Genomic DNA, 23,915 nt, shown 5'->3' on the forward strand with positions numbered 1-23,915 from the left:
ATAAGGAACTTAAGAACAAGGTTCAAATCCCAACCTGGCACCAAAAAAGGTGACAGACGGAACACATTAGTGAGCCCTTTCAAAAACTGCGAAATTAAAGGAATCTTAAAATAGGAACACTCTTCAGACGAGCGCTTAAATATGGACAGTGCCACCAGGTAACCTTTAATGGTCCCCACTTGCAAGCCCCTATGGGCCAAAGAAAGCAAAAAAGACAGAACCATGGGAATGTCACATTCAAAAGGATCCACATTCTGAACTCTGCACCAGTCGCAGAACTTTCTCCAACGGCAACGGTACAGAGACTTAGTTGCCGGCTGCCTGGCCGAGAGCAACACCTCCATCACGTCTTCAGGGAGGTCAACCTTTCAGAAGCCAAGCGTGAAGATTGAGGGATCTGACCTCTGGATGGAGAACCTGACCCCCCTCCCGTGAGAGCAGATCATCTCGGTAGGGAAGACGTTGGGGAGGGCAGATGGACAAGTCTAGAAGGTCCGGGTACCACGTCCTCTGGGCCCACGCCGGAGCAATGAGGATCATCCGGGAACCGAACCTCCGTAACCTCCGCAGCACTTACGGGATGACGGGGACTGGAGGAAACGCGCACAGCAGTGGGAACGACCACTCCACCACGAACGCGTCTCCTAAGGCTCCTTTTGGAGGAAATTCCCGCGAGCAAAACCTTTCGCACTTCTGGTTGACACTGGAGGTGAAGAGATCCACTTGAGGGGTCCCCCAAAGGGCGAAGCTCTGCAGGAGAATCTCCTGAGCCAGCTCCCACTCGTGATAGATCATGCTCTGCCTGCTCAGAGTGTCCGCCGTCTCGTTGTCGTCTCCGGCCAGATGAACCGCCAAGATCGAAACTTCCTGCTGGATGGCCCAGAACATAGCTGCATCGCCTCCCTGCACAGCGGAAGTGACCCTGCCCCCCCCCTTTTTGTTGAGGTAGTGCATGGCCACCGTGTTGTCCATTAGAATCAGGACACTCTTTCCGTGCACAGTCGGCAGAAAAGCCTTCAGGGCTAGCCTGACGGCCCTCAGCTCCAACAGATTGATATGGAGTCTGGACTCCGACGGAGACCAACGACCGCTGACTGTCAACTCGTTGGCATGAGCTCCCCATCCCGTGAGGGATGCGTCCGTCACGATCGTCACCTCCGGCCAGGGGAGCCAAAATGGGGCCCCCTTCATCAGATTGCCCTCGACGGCCCACCACAGAAGGTCCCGGGCTACCGAGGGCGGCACCTGAACAGGGTCCGACAGCCTGCCAGAGGACTGAGACCACTGGAGCTTGAGTGCCCACAGCAAAGATCTCATCCGCAGACGAGCCTCTGGCACCAGAAGAATGCAGGATGCCATGAGGCCGAGCAGTCTCAAGAATTCGGACGCTGGGAGATTCTGGGCAAGCTGAAACTTGTGCACCATCTGCTGAATGTGAAGAGCCATCACCTGAGGAGGAAAACACTGCCCCAGGGATGTGTCGAGCACTACTCCGATGTACTGGAGCTGCTGCGTTGGTGTCAAATGGGATTTCTTTAAATTGAGGGAGAAGCCCAGCCTGTGAAGGGAGTGGCAGGTGACGGACAGATGATCCAGGACTTGCTCGTGAGAGATCCCCCTGATCAACCAATCGTCCAAGTAGGGGTGGACGTGAATCCCCCCTTTCCTGAGATGCGCTGCCACCACCACCATGAGCTTGGTGAAAACCCTCGGGGCTGAGGTCAATCCGAACGGCCGGACCCGAAACTGAAAGTGCGAGTCGCCAACTGCGAACCTCAGGTACTTCTCGTGCTTGGGATGGATCGGCACATGGAAGTAAGCATCCTTGAGGTCGAGAGACACCAACCAGTCCTGAAGATGAAGGGCCTGGAGGACTTGAGAAAGAGTCACCATCTTGAACTTGTCCTTCCTGAGGAGTTTGTTCAAACCGCACAAGTCCATGATGGGTCTCAATCCCCCGTCTTTTTTCGAAATCAAAAAATAAGAGGAATACCATCCCTTGTTCCTCTCCGCTACAGGCACCAGTTCTATGGCGCCTTTCTCCAGCAGGGCTTGAATTTCCTGCGCAAGGAGCGGATCCGGACACTTCAAAGAGAGGTTCCCTGGTGGATTGTCGTGAGGCCTCTGCCGAAAAGGAAGACAGTAGCCGTGGGTTATGATCTCCAGAACCCACACATCCGAAGTAATGGCTTGCCACTCTACAAGATGCTGCGCCAGCCTTTCCCCAACCGGCGAACCATGGGACCTGGCCTCATGACTGAGTTGTAGCGGCTGCGGCTTTGCCTGAGGGCAAAGAGGCAACTGCCCGAGCTGCCTTGGCACCTCGAGTACCTTTGTTTCCACCTCTGGCACTCTTACGATGGCCTCTTTGACTGCTAGCTCCCCTCGCTTTACTGAAGGACGAGTAATAGCAAAAGGAACCTCCCCTCTATTGCTGTCCCCTAGAACGAAAAGGCAGAGGTTGGCGAACTGCAGCGCACAACGACTTCACTGCAGCTTTGGAGGTCTGCAACCTCTCAAGGCTCTCGTCAGCCTTGCTGCCAAAAAGGTGTTCACCGTCAAAAGGCATGGTGAGGAGCCGGGACTGCACATCAGGAGCGAACCCAGACTTCCCCAACCATGCAAACCTGCGCATTACGGTGCTCGCCGCCATGGACCGGCTGACACAATCCGCCAAGTCCAAACCCGATTGAACGGCCTCACACATAGCTTCCTTGCCATCCTGAACGGATGGGACTGCACATCAGGAGCGAACCCAGACTTCCGCAACCACGCAAACCTGCGCATTACGGTGCTCGCCGCCATGGACCGGCTGACACAATCCGCCAAGTCCAAACCCGACTGAACGGCCTCACACATAGCTTCCTTGCCATCCTAAACCATAGCAAGGAAACCATCCCGTTTGTCCCCTTGGGGAATATGATCAGCCGCTAATGCAACACAGTTCCACAGAGTGTGTGTGAAAAGAGACAAGGCACATATGGAGTTGGCCGCCTGAAGCGCCATACCCCCCGAAGAAAACACTTTCTTCGCCCAGCCGTCAAAACGTCTGTCGTCCCTATCCGGAGGGATGGTAGGATACGACGCCTGCTTTGCCGGGGCCGTAGCCGCCTGCACCACCAAATTCTCCGGGGTGGGGTGCCTAGACAAGTAGCAGGGGTCGCTACTGGCTGGACGGTATTTTCGTGACAAAGACTTGCCCACTGCCGGGAGACTCTCCGGAGTAGTCCAAGCTGCCGCCACCCTTCTCTGCAGAGCCATATGAAAAGGCAAATCCGGGTCAGTGGGTGGACCGAGATCAAGGATGTCCGTGAGATCATCCTGAACGAACTCCCCTGGGGGGAGCATACCAACCCAAGTACTCGGTAACCCGAGACATAAGGCGCCGATATGAAGAATCGGCATGAGAGCCAGGCTCCGGCCTGCAAAATTCCACCTCCGGAGATGTGTCCAGTCCACTGGCATCATGCAGCGACTGCCGCAGGTCATCAAATTGGCTATGACCCGAGATAAGGTCATCTGGAACCGGAACCAGGCCGCCATCAGAGCCTTCATCACCCTCTGAAATGTACTCCAGGCGGGGAGAGGAAGACCTCTGTGGACCAAAGCAGTGCCGGACCTTAACCATAGCCTTTCTAGGGGCAAACCCCGTGCCAAGGGGCCCCTCCGACACCACCGCCTCGAAAGGCGTCGAGGGCGGCGAACGAGTCAGCGCCGGCGTTGACAGAAAAGGCGTCGACGTCGAGCGAACCAGCGTCGACACAGTCCTCGAGGCCAGAGCTCCGAGCGTGTCTCTCGACAACCTAGGTGCCGACGGCATTGACGACCCCCTCGGAGGCGGAGCCTCGAGAGAAATCGTTGACAACCTCGGCGCCACAGGTGTCGACGTCTTCTTCGAAGACGGCACAGGATCACACGGTCTCGAGCACGTCGAGGACCGGGACCTAGCACGGGCATGGCGAGAACGGCTACCCTTGTCCGAGCGGGACCTCTCCCGCGAGCCGTGCCGACCACTCGAGCCCGAAGGCGTACGAGCAGTGTCTCTCGACCGGTGCGCGGACGGACCGGTGCCCTGCGATTCCAGAATCGCTAGCATCTGCTTCCCGAAGGAAGCCCATTCCTCTGGTGTCGCTTGCACGGAGGGATAAGCGACCCGCCGACGGGCGGAGTCCTCGGAAGAGGACAGGGAAGGTGACCTATGCCGGCGCTTCCTGGAATGCCTCGAAGAGGCGGAGGAGTGGCGAGACCGACTCCTGGAAGGAGACCCACCAGACTTCCGACGATGACGCGGAGAGTCGCCCCTCGAGTCATCCGTCGAAAGCCCTGCAGACCTCGACTTCCGGGGTTTAGACACCCGGCCTACCGACAGCTTCTTCTTGCGTTCCCACGAGGCTTTTGCAGTGAGCGACTGGCAGTCGACACAGTCGTCCGTATCGTGGGCCTCCCCGAGGCACCAGAGGCAGGCGTCGTGCGAGTCCATGACCGACATCTTGGACCCACAGTCCCCGCAGTTCTTGAAGCCCGGACTCGGGGTTGAAGACGAGAAAGACATCGCCACGAAGAGGTCTTCACAACAAACCGAACAGGTTCAACGAACCGAGAATAGAAAACAGCAAACTCCAACGAGTCGAGGCGTACCGAGATTCACGAAGCGAACACGTTCGCGGAAAAAACGGAACTGAGGCTATGGGCGTCGTGCGTCCTACTTATCACATCGAGTGACGTCGGCCGTCGGAGGAGGTTCTCGGGGACGCCGCATCGACATCATCGACGCAGGATGCAGACGCCAAAGAGTTTCCGAAGCAGCACAGCTGTGGACATTACCCGTCATAGATATGGAATACGTCAGCGGACCCAATCCCCTCGAACCGCCTGATCCAAATCACTTACTGAAACAGTGGTGCCTTCATACCCCAATAAACCTTGATCGAAAATGGGCCAGCAGTTATTCGGGATCAGGCTAACAAATATAAAATTACAATAAACACTGCCAGGAAAACTGCAAATGACTTGCACAGTTCGAGACATTGTGATCAGTCACTCTACACGTGCCATTCTGTTCCATGCGGAGTAATGTTCTTCCATAAGGCTCCACTCTGTTTTTAGGGTATTCCAACAGACAGACTGACCTAGAAGATTATTCAAGGTCATAGTGTGCTTTACGAGCAACCTACATAATCTAACATAGCATAAAATCACACCAGCTCCATTATAACTACACATGCCTTCCCTCTCTTCTGCTTCAGTTACTTTAAGCACCCTTAATGTGGCATGAGCTATGCAAGTAAACACCACAACATTACGTATGTAGAAATATTTCCATTATATCACTGCCTCCCTTCAAAGTCTTCCTCAAATCAAAGACGCAGTCTTTAAGGGAGGGGCATACCAGAACTGAAAATGCTTTCACCTCTCCTGGTGGCCCTATAACCAGAGTCTGTGAAGGAAAAGTCAATGGAAAGGGGGGAGAGTTGAGCTATTGCTTCCACACCACATTCATTGCATTTGTGGAGTCCCACTAGCAAACCCTTGCATTTGTGCTGATGAGCTCACAGCATTGTAGGCCATGGTAGAGCAGAGAGGGACAGGGCAAATGTCCTGGCTGGTCCAGATAAGATGAACAATCAATATAATCGGAACCATGATAAATGAATCATAGCACCAGGTGAACTGGATGTTGGGATACTTATTTTTCCCTCTGGTGACAGCTATGTTGGACATGTTTCACTCATGAAGCTGGGGTTACCATGGATCAAAGAGGCAGACTGACAATCTCCCGAAGGAACTGGCATGACCCATACATGTAATCTGCAGTTTAGGTTTGATAAAACTGTTGAGGTGCACAGATTCCTGAATACCTTACTAGGCGGCCATATTGTAAATGTCACAATCATTGCAAGACGAAGGCAAAAGGACGGTAGTGATGATTTTTTTGTAGGTAATATTTTCAGGAGGGGGACAATTGAACAAGCTGTAGAGGACTCCCTTTAGGTGAAATATGTATGAGTATGTAACAAGCACTGCTTAAGTCGCTGAAAGATTTTCATGTGGACATTTTAAGAAGGGCAACATAGAGAAGGAGGTTTGAGGTGATAAAAATGCATTTGAGGCTGCAGGGCTCGTTCAGCGAACAGAGAAATCTTTGGGCAGACAAGAAAGTAGGCATATAGTTCTAGTATGAAAGGCAACCAGTGTTGAAAAACACTTTGGATGCCAATGAGGACTTTCAGCAAAGTGCAGCCAACAGCGTTTTAAGGCTGGACTACTGTATAGAAATGCTTGACATAAAGACAGGAGCTCTCGTGCAAATATAGGGACTGCCTTGTAACGATCAAGCTGTTCCTTAAGCTGAGGTTCATCAAACAGACCCTTTGGGAGGTTCAAAGGGGTGCCGTGATTTTTGTAGTAACTTGGATGTACAGACTGCAAGAGTGCAGACCTTGGCTGATGAGAAGCACAAGGCTGGTGGTGCTACGATCTACTGGCACAATACATTAAAAATAAAAAGATACATTCAGGCATTAAGAGGTGTGATTTAGAGCCTATCGTTCTTGTTGTCATCTGACCTTATCCCAAAAACCCGGTATAGAGGAATTCTCTACTAGTCACGTTCAGATACCCAGTGATGTAAAGGTGGATTTCAATGGCAAGAGGATTATTTTCACACAAGAGGCTGCCACCCACTTTGTTCTGGATGCTGTCAGGGATGTAAAAGGAGATTGAACAGACTGACTGTTGAGATTTAGGTTGGTTGCTTGGGGCTGGGGGGTTGCTTTTAAAGTTGGTGCGAGGCCCTCCTCTGGATAGTCGCAGCAGAGGCTTGAACCAGGAGATGGTGAGGCTGCAGGGTCTGAAGGAAGCAGGCTCCTGTATATTTTGCTTATAAGAGGCCTATAGTATTGATTTTATTTCTCTCCTCTCCCTCTTTAGAACAATAGATATAAACTGAAAATGAAAATGTCCGGAGGTTATATTTGTTGATGATTACTTCAGTAGCTCCCAATTTTTCAGTTTTTAGCCCCAATATGGTTTCTTAATTGTGGTTTATTATGTTAAGATACAAGAACATAAGATATTACAGTAAGAATAAAAGAACTGATGCAATGATCCATCTCTTGACAGGGAACTGGTGGAATTGAGCCCTCTCCTAAGGAACTGTGAAGTACAATAATGCATGCAAGGATTGCTCTCACAGAGTGAACAGTCCATTCAGTGTATAGCAAGAATATGTATTCGTATGACCAGCCTATCAACCCCCTACCTAGGAATCCACTGCTATGTTTTGAGACAAGACCATTAAGAGTCAGAAAAGATGGCAGGTAGTTGATCCTGATCTCCAATCAATTAACCCTGTGGGTTTTAGGGCACAGATATGCAAACAAGGTATGCACACACACTTTTAGAAATGTGAACCCTGTGGTTCAATTTCTCAGGGGGTAGACCAGAATATTTCAGATGACTGTGTACTTGAAACAAAGATGGCTAGTTTGTTGCTTTTTTGTTATTAAAGGAAACATACGAGCAATCTTCAATTCAACTGTGGGGATAAGGTTATTAGTTGTGATGAAATGCCTACACATGGCAATTAACACTGTTAGGGGCCTTTTGTCTGCAGGCATTCAAACCCCAGATCGGACTGTTCAGAGTGCCAAGTGAAATTAGTTTCGTCTATAATCAGGATCTTGGGAATTCCTTGTTAGGGGTGCTATAACTAGTATACCATGATTAATAAAACCAGACTATTGGATATGGCCCATGCAGAAACTAACAGCTATGTGCATCTTTGAAAAGCTTTGGAATTCTGATACTACTGAAAGATTATACATTTAACTTTCTCTATGTAGACCATTATACAAAACCAATAATAATTACTGGCAATAGTCTTTCTGGGGTGTGCATCAGTGTAGAATCATTTGTTATGAAGAGTCCCCTATCTAGTGGTTGGTCTGGAGTATTACAAGTTGTTCAATGCAACGTTAAAAGGTAAGGATCCACAGGGTGTTTCAGTTTTAGGCTACATGTAATGGTGCCCACGGTACTCCGAGTGGATGCCCACAGTTTGATTATTTTTCTATCTGTATGTAATAGTGAGATGAAAGGCGTATACAATCACGTCCGAGGAAGAAAGCACTGCATGTAACAACAGAAAATCAGCAAAAACAGTAAAATATAGGTTTTAAAATAAATCGAACAGAATTGAGTTTATTTTAATTTTATTGTTTGCTTGTTAGGCATTGATACAATAAGAATATACTGTTTCAAAGTGGCCACAGGGCAGGGAGAGAGGGATGGAGGGAGGGAGGGTGGGAAATACAATTACAACACAATATTATGAACAGAGGGGAAGAGGGGGCGGCAAACCTACTATGCCTTGTGAGTATTTAGAAAGTGCAAGTGCAAAAAGGAAGAAGGAAGAGGGGGTAAGTGCTGTGGAGTTCTAAGTTACACAAGCTACAGGCACACATATTGAGCTCCCCCTTATCCCACAGGAGAATGCAAGGGACACATGCAATTCTATGATACCAGTTGCAGAAAGTCTACAACCGATAGGTAAAGTTTGTCTTCTAGCACTCATGAACCGGCTTAGAATTGCATACTATGCATAGATTAGCAAGTAGCACTGGCCTCTGATGATGGGTCTGCGGTTGGTACAGTTGCAAATAAATGGCATACTATTGCTCATCTCCCTTGTTTTGCGGTCTCTGTATCTATACAGTATTGTTTGGTGAAAATAGCAGAAATTTTCCTCTGTACATAGCGTAGCCAGGGGAACATTAGCTAGGAATGCAAGTTATTTCCATGTTACACATCTTGAATGTGGCATTGACGCAGCAGGCAATGGTTTATGTCCAAGAGCACAGCACTCTTGAAGGAAAAATACTATCCGCAAAGTAAGCACATGCTTTGCTACTTGAGAAACCCCCTTGCCCTCCAGTAAACTATACGAAAATCTGTCTTGTTTTGCATGTGTCTTGTGTTCAATTTATATAAAACATTACTGATCGGCATACATTAGACATATGTACAGTTTTGAAATAAACTTCAGATCGAAGTGTGGAAGATTGCAAATCACCACTTTGTCTTTAAGGCCTCAAATGGTCTGTCAACCGAAAGTGCTTACAATTCACTCAATATTATGGAGGCTACTGAGACAAGAAAGGCAATTTTAAAGCTAACATATTTAAGAGAGCTAGGAATAGGCCTAAATGGTCATAGGAATCAAGCATATATAAGACTGCATTTAGATACCACCAAAGTGCTGGAATTTGAGACTGGTGTGAATATCCTTTTTACCTCTTCCTTTGCAGCGTTCAGAATTGCCACTTCCCCCCATATGACCTTGTGTTGCAAAGAGGTGTATGCTGCTAACGCCAAGTGGACTTCCGTAGAGTTGTAAATACTAGGTCACTGTCCAATAAGTAAAGAAAATATTTCATTATGTGTGTTGTGATGAATGTAGTCACTTCTCCCAGGGAGGGGGGCAGGGTGGTGAGGACGCTAACCGATAGTCCCTGTGGGGGTGGTACTCAGCGGGAGGATCTCATGGGGAAATACTCCCCCTCTTGGGACAAAGATGACCATCTACTGTATGGCCCCAATAGTACCCTCACACCTTCATATACCCTAGCCTCTTTTCCATCTAATAACTCCTTGACTAAAACCATGTACTGTTGTAAGGCAGAGGACCTTACTCTTCTAACAACTACTGGGATGAAGAAGAGTGAAAATATACCAAGAAATTAAAGTGACTCACTGTAGTGACTGGAGTACTCATAGTCCATAGTCCCCCTTTTCTCCATCCTTGTGGGGCATCCCCCCACGTTTGGCAGCAACAAAATTGAGCTTCCCCTTTAAATTTAGCATAGCGCGCAGGGGAATGACACTGCATGTGGAAACGCCAACCCCCACACCTCCAAGGCCCCACCCTCCAGCACTTCACCTCCACCTCAGTACCCTTTTAACACATCGGAAGCTTAAATACCTGGCTACACTGAATATATTACCCCTTGGCATACAAGCGGGGGAAGTTCAGTGGGATGTATGAAGGAAAGGGGACTATGGACTACGAGTACTCTAGTTACTACAGTGAGTAACTTTAAATAAATAATCATATGTCCCTTTCCTCCATCATTGTAGGCGATTCCACCGAACAAGAGCATAGGGTGGAGCTGTGGCAACCTGCATCATAACTAGGACGAAGCACAAAGGTTCTTCAGAACCACCTGACCAAATTCTGCATCACGCCTGGGGCTGGTATCCAAGGAATAGTGCTTACAGAAGGCTGACAGAGTGGCCCAAGTAGCTGCCTTGCTGATGACATTCCAAGAAGCATGCCTCTGAAATGCGACAGCCGTGGTCTTAGCTCTGTCCTGTTCCTGAGGGGCATGAATCCCCTCAGGAACTGATTTGCCCATGGGCGTGTACAATTCGGAAATGGCCTGAACCATCCAACGGGCAATGGAAGCTTTGGAAGCCTGGGTGCCGGGAGACGTGCCCCAGGACGTGATGAACAATGCCTCAGACTTCCTGAAGGATTTTGTCAGAGAGAAATAGAACTTGAGGACTCTCTTGAGGTCTAAGGAATGCAAAGCCAATTCTGCCTCCGACTGTGGGTTCGGGAAGAGCACCATCAGGCAGATTTTCTGGTTCAAATGGAATGCAGATACCACCTTTGGCAGAAACCTTGGATGAGTGTGTAAAATGACCTTGCCGTTATGAAACATGGTGAATGATTTGCACGATGACAACGCCTGCATCTCGCTGCACGCAGATGTGAGCGCCTCCAATAGAACTGTCTTTACTGTCACCAGCCGGATCTCCACCGAGGTCATCGGTTCAAAGGGCTTGTGCTGCAAGGCCGTAAGAACCACATTGAGGTCCCAGACCGGATGAAGCGTGTGCACCAGGGAAAAAAGTCTGGACAACCCCTTGATGTGGGCCTTAACCAATCGGTTGGCTGCTGAAAAACATACTCCAGGGAACTCTTGTAGGTCCCAATGGCCGCCAACTAGGTGCAGCAGGTATCTACCTGAATGCCAGAATGAGTCAAATGCGCATAGAAGGCCAGCACATCGTTCAGGGAGCAGGTGATGGGGTCCAGCCCCTTCTCGCAAGCCCAATGGCAAAATGTGGTCAACTTGCTTTTATACTGGGATCGAGTAGACGGCCTCCTGTATGGTGCCCCAGTTGTCATCTGAAAATTGAGCATGCTGCAGTCTCAGCTGGTCAGGAACCAGGCCACAAGAGCCAGCTCGAGTCTGGGTGCTCCACTGCCCCGCCCGCTGTTTCAGGTAGCCCCTGCTGGGGAACGGAAGATGGACAGGCCCCTGGGAGCAAACTGAAGTAGGTCTGAAAGCCACACCCTTGACGGCCAGTGCGGGCAATCAGGATGAGGCTGCAGCCCACCGAAGTCCGGAACTTGCAGATGGTCTGCTGTAGCAACGGTGGAGGAGGAAATTCATAGCACCTGCGGCTGTGCCAGAAGAACTGGAACTTGTCCCTCTGAAATCCCTGACCCCGGCCTACCCAAGTGGCAAAGCGGGGGCACTTGGAATTCAGAGGCGATGTGAACAAGACCAGATCCGGAAACCCCCATCTCGGGAACAGGGGCAACAAGAGGTTTATGTATAACTCCCACTTGTAGGTGTTGAACCCCAAGCAGTTGGTCCCCGGGAGCTGGACCACTGAAATCGGAATACCTAGCGTAAGGGTCCATTCCCAGATCACCAAAGCCTCCATGCACAGGGGAGGGGGGGGCGAGATTTCGAACAGGTGCCACCCTGCTTGTTCAGGTAAAACATTGTCATGGAGTTGTCGGTCGCGACTGTCTGTCCTGACCAGAACCACAGTGTCCCTTATGAGAGGCAGAAAAGCCTTGAGTGCCAGGGCCACCTGCCTGAGCTCAAGCAGATTGATATGCAGGAAGGCCTCCTCCCTGGACCATGGGCGATGAATGGAGTAGCCCTCCAGAGTAGCCCCTCAGCCTGACAGGGAGGAATCCATCGTCACCACCAGAGTGGGCTCTGGTTGGGTCAGGGGAGCTCCCACTGCCACATTGCATCCATCAGCCACCAGCAAAGATCCGGGATGAGGAGCGAGGGGATTGGGATCCTGTCTGACTGGGACCCCCGTCTGCTGGACCCAATTGGCCACCAGGTGGAGCTGAAAGCGCCTCATCTTGATGCGGGCACGCTGGACTGTGAGCACGCAAAATGCCATCAGTTCCAGAAGGTGATGAAACCAGGAGTTCTGGCCCCGACTAGCCAGTCATCCAGATAAGGGTATAAGTGATGGCCCTCCAGGCTGAGGAGACCCGCCACCGCATTAATTAGTTTTGTGAACACGCGAGTGGCCAAATTGAGGCTGAAGGGCAGCACCTTGCACTGAAAGTGGTACGACAATCGTGAAATGCAGAGACGTCCGATGCGACTGATAAATGGGGACATGCAGGTATGCATTCTAGAGGTCTAGGGAACACATCCAGTCCCCTGCGCACAGAGATTTGGCTATGTGCGGAGGAGTAATCATCTTGAAGGGTTTGAGCGGTAAAGACAAGTTGAGGAATGACAGGTCCAGGACTACCCTTAGGCAGGCCTGATTGTTCTTGGGTACCACAATAATACTGGATTAGAAGCCGGAGCCCCTGTCTGACTGAGGAACCGGTTCCACCACCTGCATCTCCAGAAGAGAAGACAGGATCTTGCGTAATAGGGCTAGGGATCCTATATGACGTAGAGGAGGAGAGGATGATAGAGGAAAAGGAAGAGGAAGACTGAAGCCCACTGAGATTAAAGAAAGGATCCAAGGGCTCTCAAAACAACGCTTCCAGCTGTCCTAGAAGGGCGCCAGCCAGCCACGTACAGGGGAGCTGCGTTTCCTGACAATGACGTCACTGCTTTTTGGAGTCTGAGGCAGAAGCAGAGGAGGGGGAGCAGGAAAAAAAAACCATGGAAATTACTCTGCTGCTTCCTCCTGTTGCTTGGCGACCTATCAGGCACATCCGATGAAAACCTAGTGGGGTGCATCCATACTGTCCTTCTCATCTCGATCCCTGGGCACAGCCCTCTGCCTGCTGTGTCGATGTGAAAGACCGAAGACTCCATGAGGTCCTGCGCAACGGCCCGGGCAACCGCCAGGCCGGCCTTGAAGGAGGCTTGCCTCTCCAGAGGGAGGTCAGGTAGAAAATCCCTAAGCTCCCGCTACAGCTTCTGGTTAGCCGCAGCTAAAAGGGTGTCAGCATTGGCCTGCCACAAATGCAGCCCTGATAGGGCATAGCATCATTTGCCCAAAGATTCAACGGCCTTGTCCTCTTTGGACAGACAACTGGAAAAGGCTCCCGAGGAGGAATACGAGGACAATAGTTTAGACGAGAGTGAGGCCATGGCCTCCACTGAAGAGTGGGGCTGAGGGTGGGAGGCCAGGAGGACTGGCTCCCGATCCGTCAGCCTGAACCTGCTGTCCACCTTCTTGTTCATCAGGGTGTTGGCCCTGGGCTTCTCCCAGACCTTTCTCGCCACCAGCAGGACATTTTCCTGGAGCGGAATGCCAGAACCGCTTGTGGTGCATTTGCCCAAAACCTCTGCTAGCACTCCTGATTCCTGGGGGGCTTCCTCCGACAGGAGGACCCCCAAGAACTCTGCAAGGCCCTGAAGGCGGTCATGAAAGGCCTTAACAGATGGCGAGGGTTCACTGTCCAGAGCGTCATCGTCTTCATTGCCATCATTGTCTGCCCCTTTCTTTACAGACGGAGGGGAGCCCGGACCCTGCAACAAAGGTCACCGGCGGGGTCCCCCATTGGTCCGGACGTGAAGACAGGACCAATGGTTGTTGAGGGGGAGGCGTTGATGGTACAGGAGGTACAAGGGTTCTGGATAACCAGCAAGGCATGGAGCGGGTGAGGGACAGACACTGGTAGCACTGGAGGAACAGGCAGAGGGCCCATAGGAGGAGGCCAGGGAGACACAACCACTGGGATCACCTCCTTCACTATGTCCTTCAGGTGCTTTGTCATCTGGGAGGAACGCATGAGGAGGACGAAGTGCTTGAAGAAGCAGTCCTTGCAAGCTGCCAGGTCCCTAGGGGTTAGGCCCTCTGAAGCACTGGGTCTCTGCTGCTGATCGAAGCACTGAGGCACATGAGGCGTGTAGCCATAAGGCTGTGATGGGTAGATGTATCCCTGAGGAGACCAGCCACCTGTACCATACTGTCCGACACTGGTTCCAGAGGGAAGGGGACTGGGACCTTCTTACAAGGCCCATTCAATGAGAGCACGGGCGGGCCCCGCGTCGAATCCAAGATAGCCGCTGGCCTAGCAGGTCCTGCCACATGCTTAACTGCCATCTTGGGGCAGTGCACCACACCCTGGTCGGGAGGGCGTGAAGGCCTATAGCCACGTGCTGGCTCAGATATGGGAGGACACGCCATGAACCTGAAACAGACGCGTCAACCTCAGAGATCACTCTGGTAGGCGCTTAGCCCTAGGCCGGGAGGGCTAGTAGTCGAAGCACCCTGACCCACAATCTCGTGCAGGTAGTCGTGCTGGATTGTGCTAAGGACTGACTTTTGGAGGTAGAACACAGCAATCCTTTGCCCCTTGGGGTCGATAAGGAGGATAAACTGGATTGCTTCTCTGAGGACCGCCCGGTAGGGCCCCTAAGCCTCTCATCTTGGGAGCCGGTAGCCTTGATGGCCTCGGATCTGCCCACAGAATGCCAGAAGCCTGAGCCTGCCAGAACCTGAATCCAAGGAACCCTTGCCTGAAGGAACCCCTGGGAAGGAGTCTCCGTGCTGAGGAGCCTTACTAAACAAAGGGCCTACCTTGTCTTGACAGAGGGTCCTGGAGAGTAAGGGCCTGATCATGACTTGGCCGTTACCGCCAGCGGTATTACCGCTGGTGGTAATAGCCCTACCGCCGAACTCCCTGGCACTAATAGCGCTGGATCACGAGTTTGGCGGTAAAGTAATTTCCCATTCCCCATTGAGCCAATTCGGGAATGCCCCATTCCCCATTGGGCTCCATGGGGAATTTTCGCACTCTTACCGCCGGCGGATTTCCCGCCGGCGGTCATAGCGTGAATTTTCGGCAGATTTCCCCCCAGCTAAGAGCTGGGGCGAAATCCGCCGAAGCCCTGATTCGGCGGACCAATAAATCTGGCGGTATTAGCGCCACCGCAGGATTTAAGGGTTACCGCCGAAGTCGTGATCAGGCCCCAAGTCTTTAAGGTGAGCTGGAGGAGAAGTGTGGAAGATCTCCCTCCAACGTGACAACTGATTCCCCAATGCCCGGTGACAGATCTGCAAGCTGTGCACGTGTCCCAATGGTGATCAGGCCACAGTCACTCACAGAGTCCATGGGGGACCGAGGCCAGGAACGAGTGGTCGCAGGACCCACATCTCGTGAATCCTCCTGCAGCCGACATGCACCGAAGGAGGCGAGGCACCGAAGAAGGGCGAAAATTATTGAAAAACAAAACAGAGCAAGCGTAAAGTTTAAAAAGTCTCTGCGTCTAGCTGCCAGGTCAACACTGTGTGGAAAAAGGGACTGAGATGAGGTGCCAGAGGGCCCCCCGTGAGCTATGCTAAATTTAAAGGGGAAGCTCAGGTTTTTGTAGCCAAAGGTTCCGGTACCATCCCCATGGTGGGGAAGGCCTCACAAGGATGGAGGAAGCGGAATAACATTGGAAGCTTAACGAGTGAAACTAAGAGAGTGGTATAGAATTTCACATAGCCGTGGCTTCTCAACCGTCATGAAAACTATAAAATGATCACAAGAGGGAGAGCAACAGCCAACCAGGATGTGAAACTGCGAAGCCCGAGAAATGCAAAGGAGACGTCAGCTGGACAATTCCACTCCCAGTATCACAGAGCTCCTATACCCGGTGGTGCAGGCGGAGTCCAGGAGAAGGAAGGCTGAAAGACAGAGGTGCACAATCGTGGGTGGCACCCTGCATCGTCCAGAAGGTAACAGAGCCTGAGACCGAGGGGAGACGGGCACAGAGATGCAGAGAATGCCACGCAAGGAGCCATAAAGAAGCCAGACCCCGGGAAGAACAGGCCAAGAGTCCGGCAAGTTCAGAAGGAAACAGGTGACGCATTGGAACCGGCACAGGCAGAGGAACAACGGAGCCAGAAAGTCTGTATGAGTATAATTAATTGATATACCCTCCTTTTCATCACAGTACTTGGTGAGAGTGGGAACCAAGTTTGTCCTACAAAGAGACAATAAAACAGGGTTGAGGACACGAACCAAAATAGCGGGGAATCACAGGTCCAACATCCTCTTCCTCATGGAAAAACTTGGAAGGAGAGTGAACCAAGTCTGCCAAACGACAAGGACAAGAAAAATACAGGTCTGGGACTCGCACCAAAACAAAACAAGGAAAAAGAAGACTCATCCAAAGTCATCTTCTTCCTGACACCACATGACAGGAGAGTGAACCAGGTCTGCCAAAACTAAAAAAGCCTGAGAAAGGCCAGGGGGGGAAGGGGAGGGGTTTGGGGGAAAGTAATTTCGCCTGGTTTTGTGAACTGTGAAATAAAGCCTAAAAAAGGGCAGGCGAAGGGAGAAATTCCCCCTGGTGTTCTCAACTGTGAAACAAAGCCTGAGAAAGGCAAGGGAGACATTCCCCCTGGTGGTGAAAAACCAAGGAACAATATACCTGGAGTAGGGAATCATTCTCCAGAAACCCAAAAGTGAAGAAGCAACCATGGACAATAGAGCATGCTGAGGTTTCAACTGGAACTTTACCTTCTGAGTTTGAATTGAGAACTGTACTGCTTTTTGGCATTACAACCCGTTTGTGCCTTGGAAAGGTTTTCATTCCCTTAGGTAAAGATCCCACCTAACAAAAGGAACTGTAATCCAAAGTCCAGAAAAGGGAGTCATTATACTGAACCTTGGAGATACACTACCTCTTTAGTTTAGTTACAAGTATAAGGCACAGAAGTAGGCTTTTTGACAAAGGACGGTGACTATTGATTTACACGGACATTCAGATCGAACTCTTACTATTTTAGTTGAGGTAGGGAAACCCCTCTTAGAGTTAGGGAAAGTTAGGTTTCCTCTTTATTTTCATTACTAATAAAAGTTTAGGCCAGCAGGCATGCCACCTGTGTGTCATTCTCCCGTTTCTGCACCCTTACAATGTGTTTCAGTACAATTTACCACACTGACTGTGCACGTGTTGCACCACATTACAAAGGTTTTCCATTTATCAAAGTAGGATGTTTGTGTGTTAGACTTCCGTGCTTCTTTCCGAATGCCTTCACATCTGAAGCAAGTGTATTCTATAAACTGAGCAGCCAGACTGCTGAATTAATTTTGTGCGGGTTTGGGTATATTAATTGCTGGTGTTATGTCAACAGGTTAGGTACCACGCGTAGAACAGTGGTAACATGGACATGTAGGCACCAGATATGCACACTTTAAAAAGATTAGGATGAGAGTTACACTCATCTGCGCCACTGTATGTATTAGAAAAGTGTGGGGAGCAGGGGTTGTGCAAGCAAATATCCCTGACCAGTGTAATGTAGAGTGCATTCCCAAATAACTGTGGATCCGAGTACCTGGAAGCGAATTGTGTACATTTTGGATATAAATCTATGCTTGTTTTCCCCACATCGTGAATATACATCAGTGTATTTGTTTTGAGTTCCTACTAGTGTACCAGCAGCACATGGTCACTGAAGGTCTGCCAGGCAATTGTCTGTTCCTGGAACATGTTGGGATTGCAGGAATATTTTATTCTTAATATACCAATAGAGAATTAGCAGTGCAGCTTGGGGCGGAGCTAGGGAGTGTGCCACACTGTGCTTGTTGGTGTAGAACACTGCTGCTGTGGTGTCAGTCTTTAAAAGAAGGGTGTGTGTGTGTAAATCTAGGCAAACATCCATGAGCCGAAGAAAAAAAATTGATTTTACCAGGTGCTGGGCACTTTAGAATATATAGAGATGTCTATGTGCCTATGGGGGGTGACTGCTGCACTTCCTAACACTTGCAGGTTAATCCCAAACTGCAAAAGCAATATGGACACCAGATATTGAAATGTGTAGGGAGTGTGCGCGGCCACTGTTACTAATATTGCAAAGGAAACAGTCAGGAAACAGTGTTAAGTTGGGTAATAGGTTTAATTTGAATTTTAGTTTTAAACTGCACTACCGTGTGGGTCTTATTGGTTGACCAAACGAAAGCAAAGTACAAAAACAACTCGTTCGAGTGTTAGTTACAGCCCATTTGGAAGCCAACACCTGTTTCGACCCACTTGGATCCTTTTCAAGGCTGGGCCTATTTAACAATAATCAAAATGTCTCAGCCAATTAACATGTAGGGCCTCATTACAAGGAAGGCGGTGGACCTAGCACCTTGGTCCATGCCGGTAAAATACCGGCACCACCATGGTGGAAAGGGGAATTACCGCCCTATTCCAAGGTTGGTGGAGCGGTAATTCCCCCTTCCCATTTTTGCCCCATATGGCTCTATGGGAATGGGGAAGGCGCTAATTACGGTACCGCAATTGCGCAATAGCGCAATAGCGCCTCCCTGGTCCCTTTGCGGGTTGGTTTTTAACGCCTGCAAAAAGCAGGCGTTAAATTCCCCAACCCACAAAGGGACCTCGTAATAAGGCGGTAAGGATTTACTGGTACCGGTAAAATTCTGGTACCGGTAAACCCTTACCGCCTACCGTGTAATGAGGCCCGTAGTCTCTGAGTTAGTTAATGTCCTCAGAATTAACGGTTGATCTAGATTCATGAAGAACAATTTAGTGTCGGTTTTAGGCGAGGGGAGGAAGGGAGAAATGCAAGAGAAAAACAGCAACAAGATAAATCAGAAGATGAACACCATATATGATATTAATTTGTGTGCATTGATATTGATATTGGCCCAGCATCAAAATAGTGGGCAGAGTATTATTAGACATCCAACACGTTATCATTTCCATATATGAAATCCAATGGTCATAAGGTGTATTTCACATGCCATATTTCAAATTGGTCAATTCATACATTTAGTTTAAACATTCATAGAATTTAGTGTTTGAGACGTAAACAAAGACGAGAATCAGAATATGGACAAAGGCAAGAAGAAAAGGAGAAGAAAAAGGAAAACAAAAAATTAGAGAAAAAAATGCCGTCCGTCCATTGTTCTTAGTGTCAGACAAATAAATAAATAAATTGCAACCCGAGATGCACACCAATTCAAACTAATGTCTGAGACACACTAGATAGTGTCCCGTGTGTAGGCTTGTTCCCCAATATGTACCAGTCTCCAGTGCTCAAAAAACCCAAAGGTGTTCTAATAAGACATGCCACAGGGCCCTTCCACCTTAAATGCTTGCAATGCCCGAGATAGTGCAAGCAGGTTCCCTTTACTGCCCCAATAACTCATGCATGCTATAGTGCTATTCACACGCATCAAATGGATGACATCAAAGATATTCGGTTTGTGGGACTTCAACAGGCACACAGGCATGTGAGAGGAGGAGATCGACAGCGCTTCCTTCAGCAGCTAGAGGCACGCATGATCTGTAGACTCAGATTTACCACACTGGGTCTAAACCAGGATCACAAATTGAGTGCGTTTCTTTAAACTTAGCAAACAATATGTCATCAGTTATATTACATAACTTTCTATTTTACTTTCTGTCTCTCTATATTCGAGTCATTTTGATTTTTTCAAAACATTTTTCTAAACGAAACCACGAATATGGCATTTGGTTTATAATTTATTATTATATTATGTCATTCACTTCTTTCATTTTAAACAAGTGAGGACTAATATATGTTTATAAATTTATCTTTTGAGATGAGACAGACATACAGGCCTTTTTTTGAGGGTTTCCACTGACAGCTACACTTTGGCCGCAACAAAAGAAGTTTTGTCTTATAGATTTGCCCGATCAGACACTTGTGTGTTTATTAGAAAGCGACAGCCAGTCTCCACCAAACAACCTAAGGGACAGTTGACTTACGCCTTCTTCTGAACATATACGTATATTTTCACCGAGTATCTAGGTGGGCAGTGACAACCAGACTCCACCAATTGGCAATCAATTAAAAAAAATCCAATGCATTCATTTTCTTAGCATCTCTGGAACTTGACTTAATTACGAGGTTATAATCACCTCCATTTTATAACTTTAATAGCCATGCAACCTTATTTTATGCTCAGGTAGCAACTTGTACAAGCATTAAGTTTGGGATCATTCTCGTAACCCAAGCGTTTAAATTACCATTCATATTTTTTGATCCGCTCCTTCAACAATTTTTTCAACTTAGAATATGTAGATTATAGTGGTATCAATTATCCGTGAACGTATGCCTAATAGTAGTAATACGTATTAGCTGGTTTACAGGTAAAAATACAGATAATCATATTGCTCACGTGACCCCGGAAATGCGCGATTCTAGCGCAATCCCGATCACATGAGCAGCAAGTTCCTGGTCACATCACATTATTACAAGCCGCAGTAGAACTTCACAGTGCATACTGCCGGCAGCTCGGATTACAGATGACACGGAGCACCCAGCATCTTTTCTGGCAACAAAGCCACTCATTGCAAGTAAGTTGCAGGCGATTTTTCAGTCCCCAAAATTACTTTGAATCTTTTAACTTATGGTTTGATTTTATATCGTAAATATCCACCGTGACGCTCCTTTCGTACTTTTCTTAGAGAACATTAACACCGTGAACCTGCAAGAATTGGGAAATACTTTTTGGACAATTCGAACGGTTTCACTTACAACTGGCCAGCAGTAGGTAATTATTGAACATCATCTCTATACCATCAATACCATTTCCCATTTTCCACCATCAAGGCTCATTTTCCATATCACCATGAAATTTCTCTGTTCACTGGATTTTATCTCATAGATGATAGAGGAAAAGTACTAATCAATCGTGAGAAGACTGACTTTGGGACCAGCATATTCTATCAGACAAGGGTGAATAACATTATAGCATGCATGAGTTATTGGGGCAGTAAAGGGAACCTGCTTGCACTATCTCGGGCATTGCACGCATTTAAGGTGGAAGGGCCTTGTGGCATGTCGTATTAGAACCCCTTTGGGTTTTTTGAGCACTGGAGACTGGTACATATTGGGGAACATGCCTACACAGTGGACACTATCTAGTGTGTCTCGGATATTAGTTTGAATTGGTGTGCATCTCGGGTTGCAATTTATTTATTTGTGTGACACTAAGAACAATGGACGGGCGGCATTTTTTCTTTAACTAATTTTATGTTTTCCTTTTTTCTTCTCCATTTCTTCTTGACTTTGACCATATTCTGATTCTCGTCTTTGTCTCAAACACTAAATTCTATGATTGTTTAAACTAAATGTATGAATTGACCAATTTGAAATATGGCATGTGAAATACACCTTATGACCATTGGATATCATATATGGAAATGATCACGTGTTGGATGTCTAATAATACTCTGGCCACTATTTTGATGCCGGGCCAAGATCAATATCAATGCACACAAATTAATATCATATATGGTGTTCAACTTATGATTTATCTTGTTGCTGTTTTTCTCTTGCATTTCTCCCTTCCTCCCCTCGCCTAAAACTGACACTGAATTGTTCTTCATGAATCTAGATCAACCGTTACTTCTGAGGACATTAACTAACTCAGAGAATACATATTAATTGGCTGAGACATTTTGATTATTGTTAAATAGGCCCAGCCTTGAAAAGGCCCCAAGTGAGTCGAAACACGTGTTGGCTTCTAAATGGAGTGTAACTAACACTTGAACGAGTTCTTTTTGTACTTTGCTTTCGTTTGGGCACCCAATAAGACCCACATGCCATCTATTTTGTTCTTTGATTACGTTTGGGCAACCAATAAGACCCACACAGTAGTGCAGTTTAAAACTAAAATACAAATTAAACCAATTACTCAACAAGGTAACTTAACACTGTTTCCTGACTGTTTTGTTTACAATATTAGTAACAGTGGCAGCGCACACTCCCGACACATTTCATTATCTGGTGTCCAAACATCCATGAGCGCCAGCATATTTACGAATAGCTACATTTCCTCATGGGTCATTGTCCCCAGTGCTATGTTGGACTATAATTGGACTCCCTTGCAAGCCACGGAGGACTTGGTTGTAATGCTAAATTGAAATGGGAGTTATGCAAATGAGGGTCACATGGTCATGTTTCTGTTCCATCATTTGAATGCTTGGAGGAACTTTTCTGTTAAGACCACAAGATCTTACCAATCGCGCCTTGAAACACTTGTGTATAGGCGCGTTACAAATGCCATATCATATATCAAAGTTGTTTATGACCACTGAGCGCTGTGGCATTCCTGAGGGACACTCGTATGCATTCTTGCATGCAGCACCAACTAAATGCACAATGCCATCATTCCAAGCAGTCTCGTCACTGTGACCTTGTACAATGGTTGATGCAATGAAATTGTTGCATAAAAGCGTGTATGCTTTCTTTGGACAGGAAAGCCAGTGCTTCTCATGGGTCTAATTCTACCCTTTCAACGTCTTTGTTTTCAATGTGTTTACACTTGATTTTGACTCACTGATTGAGAACCCCAATCGTGATAAGAGCTTGAATATTACTGGGTTGTGCTCTTGGCACTGTCAGACACAGCTACCTGTTAATAGCCAATCATCTAGACAGGGTTAGCCATTGACCCCTTGCCTCTTCCAGTGCGCTCCAACCACTGAGGGCACCTTGGGGAATACTCATGATGCCCATGTCATCCCAAATGGAAGCACTGAACTGACAGCGCAATGCACATACTTTTTCAGAGCTTTAGGAACACAGAAATCATTCTCTGTGGTTTCCCCGACTCCACTTACCCCACTGGCATCTAAATAGGCTCCTGTTGTTGGTCGTAGATTTGTGTGCTTGTAGGGGGCAGGGCTGAGAGCTGGCGTACAGGGAACACCCCAATTAAATAAAAAAAAAGTCGTCCAACCAACACAAGTTGTAGTAAAAATCAGTGTGGTTAGTGTGGTCAATGAAACATATAACCCAAATGATGTCATTAAGAATTCCTGGCTCAATAGTGGAGTATGATCTTGTAGGGTGGTCATTCAGAACTATGGAGGCTTGACAAACACATTGGCTGGGTGTAGCTCTATCACAAGCTGCAAAGTTTTCTTTTATTGGAGCAAGTAAGTGGAATATACATTCCCTTTCTTTGCCTCCTCTATGGCAATCTTTTGCAGGAAAGAGGCAACTTCTGCCTGTATGAATTGCAGCAGGTATTTTTCGAGATGGCTGTATATGTTATGGGCAAATCAGGAACTCTGCAAACTACTCATCCCATACCCACTGGTCTGTGGTGATTGTCTACCATTCGTAGGCAAACAATATAACTACCCCCCCCACAAGCCCGCTGACTCAGTTAAATGGGAGGTGTGAGGAACTCATGGTGGCAACAAGTAAGACAGACAAGTGATCACAGTTCAAGCGTGTTTACTGAACAATGAATGCTGTATACAGGTTGGAAAAACGTCTAATCTAAACCTATATCTAAGATGGGAGCAAGCGTTGACCATCAAATTAAAAAGAAGGTAGTCCTAGTGGCGTTGTGTCAAAATAAAAAGGGCCTATACAAAGAAACCTTTTGCGAAACCTCACAACTAATACAAAAAGGGTTGTGGGATAGGTCTCAAGAAAAGAACAAGTTACTTACTCCTGGTAACATTCTTTCGACTGGATGTTCCTCCCACGTATTCCTTATGTTTTGATATTTCCAATATCCAGCGTAGCTGCTTTGGAACAAAAATCTCAGCAGAGAGCGCTGTGCGTCGATGTCCCTCTGAGGCCTCCGTCTCAATGGCTACGTCACTGAAGGTATAAATAGCGTGCGCAGCGGCCGTAGGCTTCAGTTTCGTTTTTACGACTGAAGGATATATCCCATACCTGACCATTACTCC

The 23,915-nt window shown here is 48.1% G+C and overlaps 1 protein-coding gene and 1 long non-coding RNA gene across 9 annotated transcripts in view; one reads left to right on the forward strand and one right to left on the reverse strand.

The window, feature by feature from the left end:
* SSBP2 (single stranded DNA binding protein 2) overlaps positions 1–23,915 on the reverse strand; it is a 1,952,970-nt gene that overhangs the window by 1,399,540 nt on the left and 529,515 nt on the right. The gene's annotated exons all lie outside the window — the stretch shown is intronic.
* LOC138511716 (uncharacterized) lies at positions 20,475–20,940 on the forward strand. Its single transcript, XR_011280659.1, has 3 exons — positions 20,475–20,558; positions 20,670–20,755; positions 20,870–20,940. It is a non-coding gene; the product is annotated as an uncharacterized lncRNA (long non-coding RNA).

Source organism: Ambystoma mexicanum, chromosome 6p (genome assembly GCF_040938575.1).
Source record: "Ambystoma mexicanum isolate Mex_15411 chromosome 6p, UKY_AmexF1_1, whole genome shotgun sequence".
Lineage (NCBI taxonomy): Eukaryota > Metazoa > Chordata > Amphibia > Caudata > Ambystomatidae > Ambystoma > Ambystoma mexicanum.